Genomic DNA, 14,115 nt, shown 5'->3' on the forward strand with positions numbered 1-14,115 from the left:
TCAGGTGGTGGAAGGATTCTCTCTAGGGAAGGTTTGGAGAGGCTAGAAGAAAGAGGGCTTCCCTAGCCTCCCCTGTGGAATGCCAACCTAGGGGATGCCCTGGAGCCACCTACTCCTGGACTGGAGCATCCACCTATGCCCCTCTCTGGCTGCCATCTTGTTAGGAGGCATGGGCAAGAGCCCCACGACCACTGCGTTCAGCCCTACGGGTGCCCTTGGCCCCTGCAGCCCAAAGGACACCCACACATCTCCCTCCTCCCTATAGAGGGAATGCTGACGGATCCCTCTACACGAACCCACACAGCTGGAACCTGGTGGCCAATGTTCTGGACCTGGAGTCCCCGCTGGTGCGGGTTCCTCCTACTCTCTCAGCCAGAACTACCAGACCAGTGACCAACAGGTGGGTGGCTACACCACTCAAGGTGGGGACAGGGAAGACAGAAGGAAGGGGAAGGAAAGGAAAAAGGGCAAGAAGGCTAGATGGAGGTAGAGGGAGGACAAGAGGACGGGAGCTGGAGGAAGAAAGGAAGTGCCTTCTGTCTCAGACAAGAGGCTGCAAACTGTGGCCTGTGAGCTGCAGCCATTCAGCCCGTGGACATCTTTTCCTTGCCCTGCCTATTAGAGGGAAGAAAACTTGAATTTTGGTTGCCACCATTTACATAATTGAGAGATTTCACTTAAAAATTCAGACTTGTGACTTCTGTTGAAAAGTCAACTCTGAGCCTGCATTTGCTCCTAGTAACACCCTTCTGGAGCTGAGGCGCAGAAAGGGTGAGTGGCTGTAGAAGACCATGTGCTCTCCAGTTTACCACTGTCCCCACCAGTTCCTGTTGCCTGACACCCGTCTGCTTCACCCATTCATGTTTTCTGCCTAGTTCCTACAGGCAGTAGGTTTGTGGCCCCTGCTTTCGAATCAAAGAATGCCAAACCTCACCCTGGGGGTTGATAGAGAAAGGAGAATAATGCCTCCCTCCCGTATACAGGGCAAGCTGGACAGTGTCGTGGTTAAGTCAGACTGCCAGGTTCAAATCCCAGTTCTGCCATTTCCCAGCTATCTGACCTTGGGCAAGTTCCTTTAAATATCCTGTGCCTCAGTCTCCTCATCTGTGACATCGGATGCTAATAACAGTACCTATCCCATAGGGTCGTGCAAAAGATTAAGGAAGTGAATACACACAAATGACTAGAATATTGAAAACACTCAGTGTCAGCTATCATCATCATCATCCCCAAGGCTGTTGCAGAGATCAGACTGTACACGAAGAGATACTTTGTGAGGCTCTGGGAACTGAACGAAGATGAGGGATTTATCAGCTGGGCCAGAGGAAGCCTGAGCCAGCTTCGAAGCAGGTGGTGACCAGGCAGCTGACTCTGCAAGCTACTCTTTATGTGACTGTGGGCAAGTCACTCACCTTTCCTGAACCTGAGTTTCCCCACCTATGAATTTAAGGAGCCAGACAAAATGATCTCTGGACCCTCATTTTCTTTTTTTTTTTAAAATTAATTTATTTATTTTTGGCTGCATTGGGTCTTCGTCGCTGCGCACGGGCTTTCTCTGGTTGCAGCGAGCGGGGGCTACTCTTAATTGTGGTGCGCAGGCTTCTCATTGCGGTGGCGTCTCTTGTTGCAGAGCATGGGCTCTAAGCGTATGGGCTTCAGTACTTGTGGCACACGGGTTCAGTAGTTGTGGCTCACGGGCTCTAGAGCGCAGGCTCAGTAGTTGTGGCGCACGGGCTTAGTTGCTCCACGGCATGTGGGATCTTCCCGTACCAGGGCTTGAACCCGTGTCCCCTGCATTGGCAGGTGGATTCTTAAGCAGTGAGCCAACAGGGAAGTCCCTGGACCCTCATTTTCTTTTTTTTTCTTTCTTTCTTTCTTTCTTTTTTTTTCGGCCGTACACACAGCTTGCGGGATCTTAGTTCCCCGACCAGGGATTGAACCTGGGCTCTGGCAGTGCAAGTGCGGAGTCCTAACCACTGGATCTCCAGGGAATTCCCTGGACCTTCATTTTCTAATCTGAAATTGAATGCAACAATCTTCTTCTTAGTAATTTACTGTGTGCCAGGTACAGTGCTACACATGGGGGAAACAGCAGTGAAGGAGGTGGTCCAGTCCCTCCTCATGGAACTTACAGTCTAGGGCAGAAGCAGACATCAAACTAGTCATTACAAGTGTGAGGAATATGGCAAAAGAGGAGCTAGAGGGGATGGGGAAGCACAGAGCAGGGAGATGTACATCACCCTTGGCCTCAGGGAACAAAGCCCAGTGATTGTGGAGGAAAGAGTCTACTCACAGAGTGTGAGCAGGGACCAAAGGCTTGGAGATAGGGAAAGCTGATGTCTGAGAGGCTGGAGCATATGTTTAAGAGGGAGGGTGACAGGAACTTCCCTGGCGGTCCAGTGGTTAAGACTCCACGCTTCCAATGCAGGGGGCACAGGTTCGATCCCTAGTCAGGGAACTAAGCATGTCACGCGGTGTGGCCAAAAGATAAAAACAAAAAACAAAACAAAAAAAAGAGGGAGAATGGGGCTGGTGAGCCGTGCAGGGCCTGACTACCAGAAGTCTCATAAGCCCCATTAGGGTTAAGGGTGATAGGAAGCTCTGAAGAGTGTGAAGCCCTGGACTGCCTGGATCACACCAGCTCTGCCATGTTAAAGAGAAAGGGAGAATGGACCAGAGAGGGTAAGAGGGGAGCTCAGGGAGACCAGCAAAATGTGCAAATGAGTATATGATCTCTTCTCACCCTTTGGCTGGGGCAGGGGAGCCTGTCTGTGATTCTTTCCCACCTTGACCTCCACCTTGGGCCCCACTTCCTCTCCGTTCAGGTGGCTTCTGACAACTGCCAAGCACTGCTGAATTTCTTTGAAAAGTTCCCCACTTTTGCCAGCCATGACTTCTGTGTCTTTGGAGAAAGTTATGAGAGTATATATGTGTCCCCCCACCCTGAGTGCACAAATTGTCAAGGATCCATTTTCCATCAACTTCAAGGTAAGTCTCAGGTCCTTGGCTGCTGAACAGGAGCAAAAAGCCAGCACTGCCCAGTAATCTTTATCCTGTCCTTCACTCTTCAAATATTCTTTGAGCACCCAGCCTGGCACAGACTGCAATATGGTGGTGATCAAGACAGTCTCTGCCTTCTAGGTGGGGGAAAAATAGGCAATAAGTGTACACACACATATAAACAAGGTTGCTTCAGAGAATGCTAAGCGCTATGAAAGACTGCTTTAGACATCATAGTTGGGAAACCTTCCTGAGAAGGAGACAAGTGAGCTGAATGACAAGAAGAAGGCACAAGAAGAGCCTCAAGAAAAGTGGTCCAGGCAGAGAGAAAAATAAGTGCAAGGCTGAGGCAGCATCACCCAGGTGGGAAGAAGGCCTCTGTGGCTGGAGCAGGGCGAGCAGGGGCACACGGTGGAGCACCACTGGACAGATGAACGGGATCTTGGGGCCTTGTAAGCCATGGTAAGGATGCTCTAGGAAGCCATTGGAGGGGTTTTAGCAGGAGGATGGATTGCGGGGGTCAGGGGAGAGTAGAAGGAAGGAAACCAGCAAGGCCTGTTCTGGTGGTCCAGGCAGAGATGACGGTGACACATGGACTAGAATGAGAGCGCTGGAGGTGGAGATCAATGGAAAGATTCGGGATATATCTGGAACCAGAGATCAACCTCTGACCTTGATCTCTATCCCCTCTGGCCTGTTTCCCCATCTGTACATAAGGCTAATCTGAGATATCAGCTGCTCTGAGATGCTGAGTATGGTTCTGTGTTAATCCTGCACGAGGCAGTATAGCCAAGACACTAAGAGTGTAGACCTGGAAATGGTACTAACCTGGGTTTGAACCCTGGCTCTGCCACTGATTGGCTGTGTGGCCTTGAGCAAGCTCTTTAGCCTCTCTGTGTCTCAGTTTGCTCATCTGTAAAATGGGAATGCACAAAAAAAAAAAAAGAAAGAAAAGGAAATGAATTCCCTGGTGGTCCAGTGGTTAGGACTCTGCCCTTTCACTGCCAAGGGCGCAGGTTCAATCCCTGGTCGGGGAACTAAAATCCTCACAAGCCACATGGTGCGACACCCCCCCCCCCCAAAAAAAAGGGGATGCACACAATAGTACCTGCTTCACAGGATTAGGGTGAATAAAGGAGACAATGAATATACAGGGCTCAGAGCAGGGCCTAGCACTCAAGCTTAGCCATTATCACTGTTACCATCAGGAGGGGCTTCTCAGCACTTATTTGTGTCTTCTGGTATCAGGGCTTTGGAATGGGAAAGGAAATGAGCAACTACCAGCTGGGTGATGATCCTCTGATAGAGTATGGTTACTACCATGGCCTCATTGGCAATGAGTAAGTCCTGTTTCCTTCTAGTCCTTGGCATGTCTACTTTTGAGGCAGCTGGCTCTCTGTCATCCTTAGGCCAGAGGCAGATGATGCCACCAGGCAGGCCAGTTTAGATTGATCAGAGGTAATTAATATGGCAGGAAATGGAGTAACTGCCCTGGGAGTGGAGGTGAGCCCAGGTGGCCACACCCTCACTGCCTGATTCCAGGTCTCAGTCCACAGCCTCTGGACTTCCCTCAACACCTACTACTGCTCTGCTTTTATACCACAGAGGACAACTGCTTCAATGGGGTGAGTCACCCCTCTCCTCGGTGAGGGTTGGAAAGAGGGCCCCTCTCTCCTCCTCAGCTGGTGGGAGAGCAAAGGAAAAGAGCTCAGAACCCCAGTGCACAGAGCTGTTCTTACACACACATACACACACAGAGCATACCCCCCAATCAGTTTACAGCAACCCTGTGAGGCAGGCAGATTGGTGGGACTCACATGGGGATTTAAAAATTCTTATTTCTAGAGGTTGGGGAAATTTCTGAACATGGTCAAAAGGTACAAACTTCCAGTTATAAGATAAATAAGGGCACATCCCTGGTGGCGCAGTGGTTAAGAATCCGCATGCCAATGCAGGGGACATGGGTTCGAGCCCTGGTCCGGGAAGATCCCACATGCCACGGAGCAACTAAGCCCGTGCAACACAACTACTGAGCCTGCACTCTAGAGCCCGTGAGCCACAACTACTGAGCCCTCGTGCCACAACTACTGAAGCCTGCACGCCTAGAGCCTGTGCTCCGCAACAAGAGAAGCTAACGCAATGAGGAGCACACACACCGCAAGGAAGAGTAGCCCCTGCTCGCAGTAACTAGAGAAAGCCTGTGCGCAGCAACGAAGACCCAAGGCAGCCAAAAATAAAATAAATAAAATAAATAAATTTATATATATAAAAAAAAAGATAAATAAGTCCTGGGAATGTAATGTACAGCATGGTGACTATAATAATAGTGTTCTGTATATTTGAAAGTTGCTAGGAGAGTAGATCTTAAAAATTCTCATCACGAGAAAAAAAACTGTAACTATGTGAGGTGATGGATATTAACTAAACTTATTGTGGTAATCATTTTGCAATATATACATATGTCAAATCATTATGGTGTATACCTTAAACTAATACAAGGTTATGTGTCAATTGTATCTCAATAAAACTAGAAAAAAATGTAAATACATAAAAAATAAAATTTAAAACTTTTTTTCTTGTTTCTCATTGCTTTTATTTTTTTATTTTTTATTTATTTTTTTAAATTAATTAATTTAATTTATTTATTTTTGGCTTCATTGGGTCTTCGTTGCCATGCGCAGGCTTTCTCTAGTTGCTGCTAGTGGGGGCTACTCTTCGTTGCGGTGCGGTGGCTTCTCTTGTTGCGGAGCACAGGCTCTAAGCGCGCGGGCTTCAGTAGTTGTGGCGCACGGGCTTCAGTAGTTATGGCGCACGGGCTTAGTTGCTCCGCGGCATGTGGGATCCTCCCAGACCAGGGCTTGAACCCGTGTCCCCTGCATTGGCAGGCGGACTCTTAACCACTGCACCACCAGGGAAGCCCCTCTCATTGCTTTTAAATTGCAAATACAATATACTGTCCTCATTTAAAAATTCAGGCAATATTTCCTCCCTATTTTACAGGAAAACAAATTACCCCAACGCCTTCCAGACAGTAAGGGGCAGACTGTGGACTAGAATTCAGGTTTTTTGTGTCCAAGGACAGGGTTTCTCCCCTGGACTGTGTGGTCTCCCCACAGGGCCTCCAACTCTGCCCCCTACCCTGCCCTAATCCAGAAGAAACCTACAAAGGCCTTGGCAAAACACTTAGCAGATAGGCCCTGATCCACATCAGAGATAACATTTTCTCTGACACAGGAGATAGGACTGTCCACAGTTCCCCCCCCCCAGTATTTGCTGTCACACCACTCCTGTCTCTTCCTCCCAAGAGGGTGTGCATATCTGAATGCAAATGATGCAAATCTGAGTGCAAACTTCAGCACTCTATGATTTTTTTAAACCAAATAAACAGCAGGAGGTCTCACGGGGAATGACAGCTCTGAGGGGATGACCTTCCCAGAGCAGTGTCTCTGCCTCTGCTCCCGGGGCTGGTGCTGGGCCCTCAAGGTTCTGATTAGCCATTGCCAGAACCCAAAATGGCAAATGCCTCACATTTTCCTTTGACCCTTGACAAAGGGTTATTGTACACAGGGAGCAATCACGGCTCACCAAATTTTGATTTTCAAATTAGATTACTGGGCAATCTAACTCCAGATTTCTGCCAAGGGTTTGCCTGCCATGCAGCCTTGCAAAGTTCCTGCTGTGCATGCCCACGTGGAGACAGTGGAATACCACTAGGAGTAGGCATGGGTGAGATAAGAGGACCACAGAGCCTTTGGCCCTATCTAAATGGGGTCAAAACTTAAAAAAAAAACAAAAAACAAAAACTTAACTTAAAAAAACTTAAAAAAAAAAAAATCGTGAATCCTGGCCTCTAGAGCATAATCCAGCCCACTGACTTGGTGGCACTGGTTTACAATTGGTAGCTCTCTCCCACGAGGAGGGTAGCAGCAGCGCCCTCAGCTCCCCGTGCTATGGCATGGATGTGTCCCCCGGGGTCAGCTCCAAGACTGCCTCCCAACCCAAGAGGCCAGAGGGCACAGGCTCAGTCCCTCATGCTTTGCTGGCCGTTTTCACCATGTTAGGTGTCCCAGTCAACAGACCCTGTGCCTGAAAGAGTAGCAAATTGTGTTTTTACCCTCAACCCTGGAAAGTCCTTGGACTGATTCTTCTCTGCAGGTCCTGGAAGCTTATGGTATGATTCAGGGCATTGCCCTCAACATCTGCAACCTCTACTCACCCTGCTGAGGGGCACATGGCTACCAGGGGCCTTACGCTGCTGACATGAGCAACCTCTTCTGAAGATACCAGGTCAACGTGGCCACCCCAGTAACTGGTTGGTGAGGTGGGATGGGAGACGGTGAGTGCTGTGCCCTGTAGTCTGGAGATAATTATTAGAGGTAATGCTTCTCTCCACCTTTGCAACTAGTCCAATCCACCATCATCTCTTGCCTGGACTATTACATCCTTCTAATTTGAAGATTCCTGCTGCGCCCCACCCCTTTGCTCTCCTGTAGTCTTCTTCTTGCAGTAACCTTTTAAAACTAAGGTCAGCTCACATCCTCAGCTCAAAATCTTCTATGGCTTCTCTTCTTACTAGGATGAAAGCCAAAGTCCTCACCTAGCATGGCTGACAGGACCCCACAGTTCTGGCTCCTCTCTGACCTCTTTTTCTGCTACTCCTCCTCTCCCACTGCTCAGCCTCAGCTACAGACTCACCAACCTTCAGCCTCAGGGACTTTGTACTTTCTGGTCTCCTGCCTGGAACCCTCTGCCACCAGATGTCTGTGTGGTTTCCTCTCTCACTTCTTTCGGGTCTCTGCTCAGATCCTTTATCAGAGAGGTCTCCCCAAACAAAAAGAGCTGCCCACCTCCCCAGCCTTCCCACCTCTGTCACTCAGCACCTTATTCTGCTCCATTTCTTTTCATAGCACTTAGACTGCTTAACATTATTTCCTTAGTATTACTGTTTATCACAACCCCCTGTTTAAATGCAAGATCAATGACTGCAGGAACTTTGCTTTTTTGCTGCTATATTCCCAATACCTGGCACATAGGAGGCACTTAAAAACTATTTGTTGGGGGGACTTCCCTGGTGGCACAGTGGTTAAGAATCCGCCTGCCAATTCAGGAGACACGAGTTCAATCCCTGCAACTAAGCCCGTGTGCCACAACTACTGAGCCTGTGCTCTACAGCCCATGAGCCACGACTACTGAAGCCTGCGCGCCTAGAGCCCGTGCTCTGCAACAAGAGAAGCCACCACAATAAGAAGCCTGTGCACCGCAACAAAGAGTAGTCCCCGCTCACCACAACTACAGAAAGCCCATGTGTACCAACGCAACCAAAAATAATAAATAAATAAATAAATTTGATTCTTTAAAAAACAAAATAAAACAATTTGTTGGGGACTTCCCTGGTGGCGCAGCAGATAAAACTCCACGCTCTCAATGCAGGGGGCCTGGGTTCGATCCCTGGTCAGGGAACTAGATCCCACATGCATGCTGCAACTAAGAGTTCGCATGCCACAACTAAGGAGCCCTGGAGCCACAACTAAGGAGCCTGCCTGCTGCAAGTAAGACCTGGTGCAACCAAATAAATAGATAAATATTTTTTAAAAAAAGCTTACCTAGGGCAGCCTTGGACTGTGGACAGCATGGTCTGAGCCTGAAAGAGATCAGAATATGGGGTGCTCAGGATGGTGGGAATGGGGGGACAGGCAGCACTTCCCCAGGGTCCCCTGACCAGGACAGGTGTGTCCTTGGAATCCTTACTTCTTGGGACTATCACGTGGTGATGGTAAGAGAGGAAGACGTGCAGAGTGGCCTGGCTGCCCCTCCTCTCTCTATCCTGCCTTCTCCAGGTAACTCTCCCTGACAACTCCCATTTGGAGTACAGGGTGGACCAGGGGCTGCTGCGAAGTCAGAACAGTTCCAGACAGAAAGGACTTTGAGATCATCTAGGCTAACTCTTCTGTTTTACAGAAGAGGATTCTAGAGAGAGAGAAGGACTTAGTCTGCATGGGAAGGGGATGAGCAGAATTACAGAAGAGGCTCAGGGCTATAGAGCATGCGACGAACTTGTGGGATCCCCAAATAGCATCTCTATGAGGTTCACCAAGTATTGGGGGACTGGCATGGAAAATGGGATGGTGGGAGGGAATATCTGAGGCTTTCAACCCCATAACCCCTTCCATACTCTCTGCCTCCAGCCTCCTGACGGCCCCATCTCTGGGGTGCCTGAATGTATCCAGGCCGTACCACATACCTGTAGCTGAGCCACACCCTCAACTCCCTCCCTGCCTGGGAACTGTGCAGGTAAGCTGGAGGAGATCTAGCAGCCACTGGTAGAGGCACGAGAGCGTGGATATGACCTCCCAAGATTGGGGGGCCTTCTTGGGGAGAGGTAGGGCAGAGATAGCTGACTCTAAGATGTAGGGTAGGGCAGGCTGTTGGTTCACTACTAGGATCCCAGCACCTGTAATAGTGCCTGGAATGTGTGGTGCTCCAAGGACAATGGTGCTTCAAGGACAAAGGACAGCCCGGCCTGAAAAAGTTTCAGCGTTACACACCCTACTGGACTCTTATCGCCATGTTGCGATGGGTACGAAATTCCTGAGCCCACCTGGGCTAGGAGACCTGTTCCTCTCACTGTCCCAAATAAGGAAAGGCATCTGCCCTGTCCCACTCCCACTCTAAAGAAGGAAGGTATATGTGCCTCGACCAATCAGAAAACAAAAATTTCACCTCGGACCATTTCTTTGTTTTAGGGCTATAAAAACTGACTAATAGCACATGTTCGGGGTTGGCTCTCCCAGACTACTAGGAAGTCAGCCTGCTGTTCTGGCAGCGACCATTCCCTCTAACAAATTCTAACCTCTTTACATTCTGCTTTGTGTCTGGAAATGCTTTTCCAACCCACGTTCGGACCACGACAGAACACAGTAAACACTCAAATATTTGTTGAAAGAAGAAATGGATGAGGGAGAGGCACCTGTTGCAATTGGAAGAAGATGGGATGGAGGTGGGGGTCCTAGAGCCCAGGCACAGGGTGTGGGAAAGAATCGTTATCCTGGGAGAGCGGATAGGCCCATATCTACGGGCAAGTTTTTGCTGATTAAGAGGCAAGGCTGAAAAGGGGCTCCAGGAATCCCAGTTCCCAGTTTCCCGGAGTAGACGCGGGCTGTCTGGACACCCTCAGCTGCTTCTGCCTGCAGCGCCCAGGTTTGCCCTCAGTACCAGAGGCAGTACATGGACATGGTCCCTTTCCCCTGGGAGCTGCTGCAGAATGACCTCTGAGCCCTTGTCCATAAAGGGGACATTGACCTGGCTTGCAACTTCGTGGGTGGGGAGAGGTCTGTGGAGGCCCTGAAGCAGCCAGTGAGGACGTGATGCCCCAGGGGAAGGGTGGACTCTGGGGCGGCCTGGGTCGGGGTGGGATGGCTGCAGCCCTTTCTTCTTCCAGAAGTCAACAGCCAGAGGAAGAGTCACTTCCCAGGCAGCTCTAAGTGGGCGCTGTTGCTGGATACCTTCTGCCTTGGAGAAGAAACCTCAGGAGAAGGAGGACTGAAGAAGATCAAAGCCCAAGTATTTCAAAAACAAAGAAGAAGACCTTGGCCCTCCAGCTGTCTAAAACTGAACTCCAGGGAGGAGAGATCACAGGGAGGAGAGATAACTTCTTTCCAAAAGAACTTTATTAGCATTTAAATGTGCCCCAATCCCTCTATCTTAAAAACAACAAACCCTCCTTTGCCCTCCAGCTACAGCTCTCCTCTGCAGCCGGATCCCATCTGGCTTAAGCCCCCTCTCAGCCACAGAAAAGGCTCTCTCCGAGGTCACACAGCCCAAGGCCTCGTCAACCTCCTCCCCGCTTGACTGCTCAAAAACATTGAGTCCCTCAGTCCTCTGGCTTCTGTGACTTCACTCAGCCTCCAGCAGTCCTCAGGCCTCCTGGGTTGGGCTGTTTCCCAGCATGCTGGAGACTCTTCCCTCCTCAACCAGGAGCCTGAGCACAGCTCTTCTCGGGGGCCCCCGGGCCTCTGCTCTCTGAAGGCTCCCCCAGGGCAACCAAGCCGGCTTGTCAGTGCCTCCATCAGCAGTTCTGGCTCTCAGCGGCCCAGAGCTTTAGCCCACGGCGTGAATGTGTGAAACACTTTCACCTTCAAATTGAACTCACCGTCTCTGCCTCCACACCTGCTGCTCCAGTCTCCCTGCATCAAGGGGCAGAGTTGAGGTGGGGGGAAGGAGGTACCCAAGGGCAGACAATCCTTCACTTTTTCTCCCTCACCTTTCACACTCCATCAGTTGCCAAAGCCTGACACTTTGACCTCCCTCATCTCTCGTGACCCCACTTCGCTCCATTCCCTTGGACTCCTGCGGTAGCCTCCTGGCTAGTCTCCCAGCAACTTCTCTGGCTGGACACCAGTCCTTTCTTCATGCCCCAGCCAGTGTGACCTTCAAACAGTGCAAATATTAGCATGTCAGCTGTTCCATCCAACCCTTCAAAGGCTCCCAGAGCCCTTAGGATAAAGGGCTGAGCACAGAGGCTTAAATCGTCCTCTGGCTGCCTCTGTAGGCTCCAACCTTCCTGGTCTTTTAATTCTTCAGAGATGCCAGTATCATCTCTGTGAGGCTTAGCTCTTTGCTGGAATGTACTCCCTATCTGCCACTCTGTTTAGAGAACTCCTACTCCCTTTCACATCCTTAGAGAGTCCTTGAATCCCCGGACTGGGTTGCAGTCTCCCCAAAACTCCCTATGTTCCCCATTTGTTAACCATTATCACATTTGTGATTCTTTGACAGTTGGCTTCTCTGCTAGTCTGAGCAGATGATAATGAGTGACATCAACCTGCACAGACACCTGAAGTGCCTATTCTGCTCTGAGCTATGTTCCAGGACACAGCTGTTGTTTAATCAATGATTATCTGTTGAAGAAATGAGGGTTCTGCCCTGGTGGTGGAGGGGTGTGTGTGATGTATTGGGAGGTAAGGCCTTTGGGCGGTGATTAGGTCATCAGGGTGGAACCCTCATGAATGAGATTAATGCTTTTATAAAAGGGACGCCAGAGAACTCCCTTGCCTCTTCTACCATGTGAGGTTACAGCAAGATGTACATCTATGAACATGGAAGTGGGCTCTCCCCAGACACTGAATCTGCTGGTGCCTTTATCTTGGGCTTCCCAGCCTCCAGAACTGTGAGGAATAAATTTCTGTTTTTATAAGCCACTGGGTCTATAGTATTTTGTTTTAGCAGCTTGAATGACATTATTCAAAATGCTTTCTTTTTTACTTGAACCTGGAGTTTGTCCTTTCTTTCACCATCTGTGACTACTCTAAAACCACAGGGCTACAATGACAAATATGGGCCTATCCTCATCCTCAGGTCAGTGAATGAGGCTAATTAGGCTCAGATTTTTGGGGGTTGAAATGCGCCTCCGTAGAGATTTCCCAATATTTTATTCCAAAGATGTTTGCCTATTATTTTCCCTACGGGTTCTGAATTTTGGAAGATTTTTGCCTACCAAATATGATGAGCTAATTAATGATAGCTGCTGTAGCTTCTGGGGGGGTAGTGTGGGGAAGGACAAATATTTGATTTTCTTATGCTTTTTGAAGTACTGAAAGCTGTTCAGAGGCCCCCAATATATTTGAATTCAGGGATTCTTGGTCATGAAAAGTCCTTTTCAGGCCAGTGTGGGTGGCTGGTAAGCTTACCTTTTGGGGTTCAGGGAGGGGGTACTGTTTTAAGCTACATATCCTGGAAGAATTCCAGCAAAAGTATTTCTCCTGGATCAGCTTCCAGCATTTAGATTATTGACCTATTCATTCCATAGGTAACATACAGGCTTGAATTGTTCACTAATGATTACCTGGTCTGTCTTTTGCTCCTCCAAAGAGTGACTGTAAACATCTGAAAGACAGAGACATCTTTTTTTCAGACTTCCAAGACTCTATACTGTATTTGGAAGAGATTAAATGTCTGATGGACTTAATAACCTAGAGAAGGAAGTATGGAATGGTCAAGAGGAATTTGGAAGGGGAGTTCGCTGGTTGGTCTAGTGGTTAGGATTCTAGGTTTTCACTGCTGAGGCCCTGGTTCAATCCCTGGTTGGGGAACTAAGATCCTGCAAGCCGGGAGGTGCGGCCCTCCACCCTAAAAAAAGAGGAATTTGGAAGACAGTGCTCAACTTATTGCCCCCTCCCACCTTCAGTTCAGGATATCTTGTAAGTTTACCTCTCTAAGATGACAGTAGAGACGGGTGCTAGGTAAACGATGTTAAGTGTAAGTTGGGGGCTGAGGGGCTGAGACAGTGCCCAGAGAAGTCTGTAGTACTAAACGAGAACTATCTGCCAAGGCAGGGGCCCAGATGGGTGGAGGATGACGAGTTCAGACTAATGGTCCAGGTTTCAGGCAATCATCTCAAATATCAGGTCTGTAATCAGGGAGGACACAGAAAGTTACAGCAGAGTCATACAGACTCTGTCCAGCTCAGAAGAATTCCATCAATAATCCTAAGGTCCACGAATCTGTCTAAAGCCCAGGTAGGATTCTCAGACCTGCTCTAACTTGTTTGCAAGCATCCACTCAGTGTTAAACTAACCATGAACCAGAGGAGACGCTTTGTGGCTTTTCCTTTTTCTTCTTAGCTTCTTCCCTGTTCTCTCATGAAAAGAGACAGAGGGATAAATAACCTTAAAAAAAAAGTCAGGAGTTTCCTACACAGTCTTGGGACAAAATCCCCTATTAAAGAGAGAATCTAGGGACTTCCCTGGTGGCACGGTGGGTAAGAATCCACCTGCCAATGCAGGGGACACAGGTTCGATCCCTGGTCCGGGAAGATCCCACATGCCGTGGAGCAACTAAGCCCATGCACCACAACTACTAAGCCTGTGCTCTAGAGCCTGTGAGCCACAATTACTGAGCCCATGTGCCACAACTACTGAAGCCCACACGCCTAGAGCCTGTGTTCGGCAACAAGAGAAGCCACTGCAATGAGAAGCCTGCGCACCACAACGAAGAGTAGCCCCCCTCGCCGCAACTAGAGCGAGCCCGCACGCAGCAACGAAGACCCAACGCAGCCAAAAATAAATAAAATTAAAAAAAAAAAAGGAGAGAGAATCTAAAAATTCAAATGTAAACTCA

At 49.1% G+C, this 14,115-nt stretch overlaps 1 long non-coding RNA gene across 3 annotated transcripts in view; it reads right to left on the reverse strand.

The window, feature by feature from the left end:
• LOC133078504 (uncharacterized) overlaps positions 1–14,115 on the reverse strand; it is a 56,409-nt gene that overhangs the window by 38,431 nt on the left and 3,863 nt on the right. The window contains exon 2 of one of the 3 annotated variants that reach the window (XR_009697887.1): positions 8,604–8,641. The exons of the other annotated variants lie outside the window; for them this stretch is intronic. This is a non-coding gene — a long non-coding RNA (uncharacterized LOC133078504). The remainder of the gene's footprint in view (positions 1–8,603; positions 8,642–14,115) is intronic. 3 annotated transcript variants of the gene reach the window in all.

This window comes from Eubalaena glacialis, chromosome 18, assembly GCF_028564815.1.
Source record: "Eubalaena glacialis isolate mEubGla1 chromosome 18, mEubGla1.1.hap2.+ XY, whole genome shotgun sequence".
NCBI classification, from domain to species: Eukaryota; Metazoa; Chordata; class Mammalia; order Artiodactyla; family Balaenidae; genus Eubalaena; species Eubalaena glacialis.